The sequence below is a fragment of the Triticum urartu genome, chromosome 1 (assembly GCF_003073215.2).
Source record: "Triticum urartu cultivar G1812 chromosome 1, Tu2.1, whole genome shotgun sequence".
In the NCBI taxonomy this organism is placed as follows: domain Eukaryota; kingdom Viridiplantae; phylum Streptophyta; class Magnoliopsida; order Poales; family Poaceae; genus Triticum; species Triticum urartu.
In genome coordinates, this window is record NC_053022.1 from 320,068,264 (window position 1) to 320,075,487 (window position 7,224).

The window sequence follows — 7,224 nt, forward strand, 5'->3', positions numbered from 1 at the left end:
CAGGCAAGAACTCCTTCTTTGATTGTTCCATTTTGAACTACTTCAAAATCTTGTCAAGGTATGTACTCATTGAAAAAACTTATCAAGCGTCTTGATCTATCTCTATAGATCTTGATGCTCAATGTGTAAGCAGCTTCATCGAGGTATTTCTTTGAAAAACTCTTTTCAAACACTCCTTTATGCTTTCCAGAAAATACTACATTATTTCCGATTAAGAATATGTCATTCACATATACTTATCAGAAATGTTATGCTCCCACTCACTTTCTTGTAAATACAGGCTTCACCGCAAGTCTGTATAAAACCATATGTTTTGATCACTTTATCAAAGCATATATTCCAACTCCGAGATGCTTGCACCAGTCCATAGATGAATCACTAGAGCTCGCTCACTTTGGTAGCACCTTTAGGATCGACAAAACCTTCTGGTTACATCATATACAACTCTTCTTTAAGAAATCCATTAAGGAATGCAGTTTTGACATCCATTTGCCATATTTCATAAAATGCAGCAACTACTAACATGATTTGGACAGACTTTTAAGCATCGCTACGAGTGAGAAAATGTCATCATAGTCAACATCTTGAACTTGTCAAAAAACCTTTTGCGACAATTCGAGCTTTGTAGATAGTAACACTACTATCAGTGTTCGTCTTCCTCTTGAAAATCCATTTATTCTCAATGACTCACCGATCATCGGGCAAGTCAGTCAAAGTCCATACTTTGTTCTCATACATGGATCCCATCTCAGATTTCATGGCCTCAAGTCATTTCGCGGAATCTAGGCTCATCATCGCTTCCTCATAGTTCGTAGGTTTGTCATGGTCTAGTAACATGACTTCCAGAAGGGATTACCGTACCACTCTGGTGCGGACCATACTCTGGTTGTCCTATGAGGTTCGGTAGTAACCTGATCTGAAGTTTCATGATCATCATCATTAGCTTCCTCACTAATTGGTGTAGAGATCACTAGAGCTGATTTCTGTGATGAACTACTTTCCAATTCGGGAGAAGGTACAATTACCTCATCAAGTTCTACATTCCTCCCACTCACTTCTTTTGAGAGAAACTTATTCTCTAGAAAGGATCCACTCTTAGCAACAAAGATATTGCCTTTCGGATCTATGATAGAAGGTGTACCCAACAGTTTATTTTGGGTATCCTATGAAGACGCACTTTTCCGATTTAGGTTTGTGCTTATCAGGCTGAAACTTTTTCATATAAGCATCACAACCCCAAATTTTAAGAAATGACAGCTTCGGTTTCTTGCCAAACCATAGTTCATACGGTGTCATCTCAACGGATTTAGATGGTGCCCTATTTAACGTGAATGCAGCTGTCTCTAATGCATAACCCCAAACCGATAGCGGTAAATCAGTAAGAGACATCATAGATTGCACTATATCCAATAAAGTACGGTTATGACGTTCGGACACACCATTACGCTGTGGTGTTCCAGGTGGCGTGAATTGCGAAACTATTCCGCATTGTTTCAAATGAAGACCAAACTCATAACTCAAATATTCGCCTCCACGGTCAAATCGCAGAAACTTTATTTTCTTGTTACGATGATTTTCCACTTCACTTTGAAATTCTTTGAACTTTTCAAAAGTTTCAGACTTATGTTTCATCAAGTAGATATACCCATATCTGCTCAAATAATCTGTGAAGGTCAGAAAATAATGATACCCGTCGCGAGCCTCAACACTCATCGGACCGCATACATCAGTATGTATTATTTCCAATAAGTTAGTTGCTCGCTCCATTGTTCTAGAGAATGGAGTCTTAGTCATCTTGCACATGAGGCATGGTTCGCAAGTATCAAGTGATTCATAATCAAGTGATTTCAAAAACCCATCAGCATGGAGTTTCTTCATGTGCTTTACACCAATATGACCTAAACGGCAGTGCCACAAATAAGTTGCACTATCATTATTAACATTGCATCTTTTGGCTTCAATATTATGAATATGTGTATCACTACGATCGAGATTCAATAAACCATTTATATTGAGTGTATGACCATAGAAGGTTTTATTCATGTAAATAGAACAACAATTATTCTTTGACTTAAATGAATAACCGTATTGCAATAAACATGATCCAATCGTATTCATGCTTAACGCAAATACCAAATAACATTTATTTTAGGTTCAACACTAATCCCAAAAGTATAGGGAGTGTGCGATGATGATCATATCAATTTTGGAACCACTTCCAACACACATCGTCACTTCACCCTTAACTAGTCTATATTCATTCTACAACTCCCGTTTCGAGTTACTAATCTTAGCAACTAAACTAGTATCAAATACTGAGGGGTTGCTATAAACACTAGTAAAGTACACATCAATAACATGTATATCAAATATACCTTTGTTCACTTTGCCATCCTTCTTATCCGCCAAATACTTGGGGCAGTTCTGCTTCCAGTGACCAGTCCCTTTGCAGTAGAAGCACTTAGTCTCAGGCTTAGGTCTAGACTTAGGCTTCTTCACTTGAGCAGCAACTTGCTTGCCGTTCTTCTTGAAGTTCCCCCTCTTCCCTTTGCCCTTTTCTTGAAACTAGTGGTCTTTTCAACCATCAACATTTGTCGGCGTTCTGGGAACGGGGGTCCCCAGACTTGCCTGCCTGCGGCCTGCGGCGTGGCTCAAAGGGGGGCCCAGCACAGCCCATCTTCACCAACACAGATTCAAGACCCTCGCGAGGGGCCAAGCCTCGCGGGGCGGACGACGCGGAGCTTCCTCGGGCATGGCCTCATCAAGCTGGCTCGCGAGGAGGCGGAGAGATCAAGGCGGGGTACCTCACGAGGTGCCCATGACGCAAGCCATGACGACCAAGGGCGCCAGGCGGGCGCCAGCCCGCGCAGTGTCCTCCTTTCCCCTTTGGTGCAAAGGGGGCAAGCGCAGCTGCGGAGTACCGAGGCATCAGGCAAAGGTTGCCATTTCGGTGCAACAAGACCAAGACCAGGAGGACTGCAAGACGGAGGTCATTGTGGAGCCCAAGATGGCGTCACCACCAGAGCTTTGTGCAGGCGAAGACTACTTTTGTTAGGATAGCTAGTACTAGCTGTCCCCTTTCAAATTAGCCCGCCATTGTTGGCTCCCTTCCCGCTTGATATTTGGGAAGAGGACCAGGGCCTCTATAAATAGGGCCAGCCACCCGCAGGATGAAAAAAAAGGAGGACAACCGAGAGAGAGAGAGAGAAGGGTGACTGAACTCCTCCCAGCAGTTCATCCCCCCAGCCAAGAACAGACCCTCGCGAGGCTGTTCTTCCTTGTATTGCTCATCATCATCAGCCCAAGAGGCAATCCACCACACCACACACTGGAGTAGCGTATTACACCACAACGGTGGCCCGAACCAGTATAAACCCTGTGTCTCTCGTGTTGTTCTTTCCATAGCTTAGATCTTTGCGTGGCGGAGGGGTGCAGGTAGGTAGGAGGCGAAATCTCCACGCGCACCCCAGTGTTCGAACCTCAAGGGTCTGCCGGAACCCGAAATCCGACATTTGGCGTGCCAGGTAGGGGTGCGCCGGAATTCGTCTTCCACCACCCCGTTCTCCTCCGACCATCACGCCCATGTCTGACGCTCGTCGGGCCCGCGCCGAGCGCCGGGCCGCTCTCACTTCCCGCGTCGCCCAAATGGCCCCTGTCGGTGGGCGTCCTCGCCATTCCCCATCACCTGCCATCAACGCCACCACCGGCCCGACGGGGGACGAGCAGCAAGCATCGTCTCAGCATCCGTCCGTGCGGCAAGACGGCCGCGCCGCAACTCCCTCGCTCACCCCAGCTGGTTCTTCGTCCCGCGCGCTCCGCGCGCCCATGGAGGCTCGAGCTGCGCTCATCGCTGCAAACGAGCTCCTGCGCTACCGTCCCGTCGACGACGTCTACGAAGAATGGCTCGACCGCGTCGCCGAGCTCGTCCGCCCCGCAGGGGGCTCTCCTGCGTCGTCCGTTCCGCTGCACCGCACCCCGCCCCGCGCGGGCGACGAAGCTCCGGCGGCGCCCCGGCCGCCTCCTCCTCAGGAAGGCGCCATGGCTCCAAGACGCGTGGCCCCTGGGCGGAACCCGCTCCGTCAGGTGCCACCGCGGCAAGATCAGAGCTGCCAAGAAGTCCCTCGCCCGCAAGAAGCTGCCCGGGCGCTCCCTGCTCCAGCACGTCGCGACCATGCTCTTGCTCCCGCGTGTCAAAACCCCGCGCTGCTCCCAGCTGCAGCGCGAGGGGACACGCAAGACCATGCTGGTGTGACCAAGTGGAACAACTCGGTGGCACCGAGATTCATAACTGCATGCAGTTACTGAAACTCGGTGTGACCGAAATGTTCAAATCGGTTGCACCGAGATCGAAAACCTAGATCAACTTAATGATCTCGGTAGGACCGAAAGTGGGGTATCGGTCAGACCGAGAATCATAAAGAGGTTTTGGAAGTTTAAGTCTATGACGAATCGGGGACTCCGAGCGCTCCTCACACAGAGTGGTTCGAATCTGACTTGATCAAATTTTGTGATGCAGCATGAATAGAGTTTGAGACGAGAAAAGCATAGATAGCTAGAGGAGGTTCTTAGGCATTCTTGTCCATCCACTTGGCAAAGGAAATAAACCCAAATGATCAAAACAACAAGTGGATGTCCTCGAATGAGTAAAATATGCAACCAGCATGCTCACACAATAAGATGGCAAATGAAATATGTGGCAAGGCATGCACAACCAATTCTAGCATCTATCAAGCAATTTGCGATGACAAGGTCATCTATATATGAGTATATTGACTTAGGAGTCAAGTGAGAACACTTGATCATAGGTCATACTCATCGTTTAAGCTCAAGTGGGGTTACCACTTTTACATAAAGCATTGTTGTGTTCACATCTTTAGAGTTGCTTTAGCTCAAGTCTTAGAGTAAAGCTCCCCCTAGATGTGATATCCCCCCTTGGAGGGATGAACTAACCTTGGGTTTCGTCGATGATGACTTCATGTAGATGTTGAAGATGTGGATGCTCAATGTTGATGTAGATCACTTGGAGCTATCCATTTGAGTGAATTGCACTTTCAATACCTACATGGGTTAGTCCCACAAGGAACAAACAAGGATGTCCATAGACATAGAGTGATGCACACACAAGATGATGTCCATGAAAACTTTTAGGTTACCTTGTCCCTTGTCTTACCAACAAGAGGGTTTGTGACTCCTTGAACTAGTGCAAGATGTGGAAGTTGATTGCACTTGTTCTTGCCAAAATGATAAGAGTGAAGTATGTTGGCGGAGTCACCCTCAAGAACTCTCTAGTTCTTCTTCTTTTGGATCCACATCATCTTGATGGGAATCCTTGGAGTTGTAGTCGTACTTGATGAAGTGAAACTTGAAGTAGTCTTGGGAATCCACTTGACTAAGGTCTTAGGAGCTTCTTCAAATGCGTCAATTTCCTCTTGAAGCTTGTCCTTGCCTTTTTGCTTGTAGTCTTGTGGTGGAAGATCATCTTGAGCTTGTGTCCCCTTGAAAGAAGTATCATACTTCTCTTGTTGAGGAACAAACTTTGTCTTGGGGTATTGATCTTCTTCCCACTCAACTCCATTGGCATTGAACTTTCGTTCAAAACCAACGCCTTGATTCTTCCAGTGCATCCCTTGCTTGCGCACAATTTCCTCGAATTGCTTGCTCCCGGCAAGGCTTTTGTACACTCCTTTCTCTACAATTCCCTTCAATAATCTATTTTCTTGCTCAAGTGTAACTTGGCTAAGAGAGTCATTAGTGGAATCAAGAGAACTACTAGAAGCAACAATATTGGATTTAGCATGATCATTGTTACTGCTAGAGGAAGAATCTTTCTTGTTCTTGTTACTAGACTTGACTTGAGGCATGTAAGTGGATAAGAGTAAACGCTTGGCAATGTAAGAAGAACTTTTCTTGCGGAGATCATCATTGATTTCTTTTAAGAACTCATGCTCTTGCTCAAGATTTAGCTTTTCAAAGCGTAATTTCTCATGAGCTCTTAAAAGTTCTCGATGATCTTCGAAGATAGTTTCATGAGCTAACTTAAGAGTGTTTAGTTCTTTAGTTAGAGCCTCAATCTTTTCCTTATCATTGTCATTCGTTTTATCTTGATTAGCATGATTAATTGACATTTCATCATAGTATTCATCACTAGAGTTGTCAATAAGCAAATCATCACCTAACAAGTCATCTTCATCACTATTGAAATCAACATACTCGAGGTGTGTTACCTTAGGACCTTTGGCCATGAAGCATCTTCCAATTCCTTCATTTGGTGAGTCAAATATGTCGTAGGAGTTGGTTGACACAAGTGCTAGACCGGCAACACCTTCATCTTGAGTATCTTCGGAGTCGGAGTGATAACTTCTCTCGGAGTGGCTGTCGGAGTCGGAGCCGGATACCCATTCACCAACATGAGCTTGATGTCTTCGTCTTGTGTAGCTCCTTGATGATTTTTCCTTCCTTTCCGAATCCTTGCTTCTCCGTGAGTATCTTCGTTCATAACGATCATCTCTACTCCTTCTCTCTCTTGGTGGTGATTCTTTGCTTCTTCTTTTTGTAGAATCTTCTCTTCTCTTGTATGGAGCCGTACACTCATTGGAATAGTGTCCGGGTCTTCCACAACTGTAGCAGTTTCGCTCTTGACTAGAAGATCTTTTGTCATTGTAGGACCTTGACTTGAAGCTTCTATCTTTGCTTCTACTCTTGTAGAACTTGTTGAAGTTCTTCACCATTAAGCTCAATTCTTCATTGAAGTCTTGTTTCTCACTTGATGATGTAGGGGCTTCACATGAGGCTTTATAGGCACCACTTGATTTGTTGTGAAGTTCCTCTTTATCCTTAAGTGACATCTCATGAGCAACAATTCTTCCAATCACCTCCGTTGGCTTGAGATCTTTGTAGTTGGGCATCATTTGGATCAATGTGCACACGGTATCATATTTTCCATCCAAGTCTCTTAGAATCTTCTTGATGATGAATCTATCGGTCATCTCTTCACTTCCTAAGCCGGCAATCTCATTTGTGATGAGAGCAAGCCTAGAGTACATTTCAGCGACACCTTCACCATCCTTCATCTTGAACTTGTCAAGTTGACTTTGAAGCACATCCAACTTGGATTCCTTGACGGAGTCGGTACCTTTGTGCATATCAATCAAAGTGTCCCAAATTTCCTTCGCATTCTCAAGACGGCTGATTTTGTTGAATTCTTCGGGGCACAATCCGTTGAAG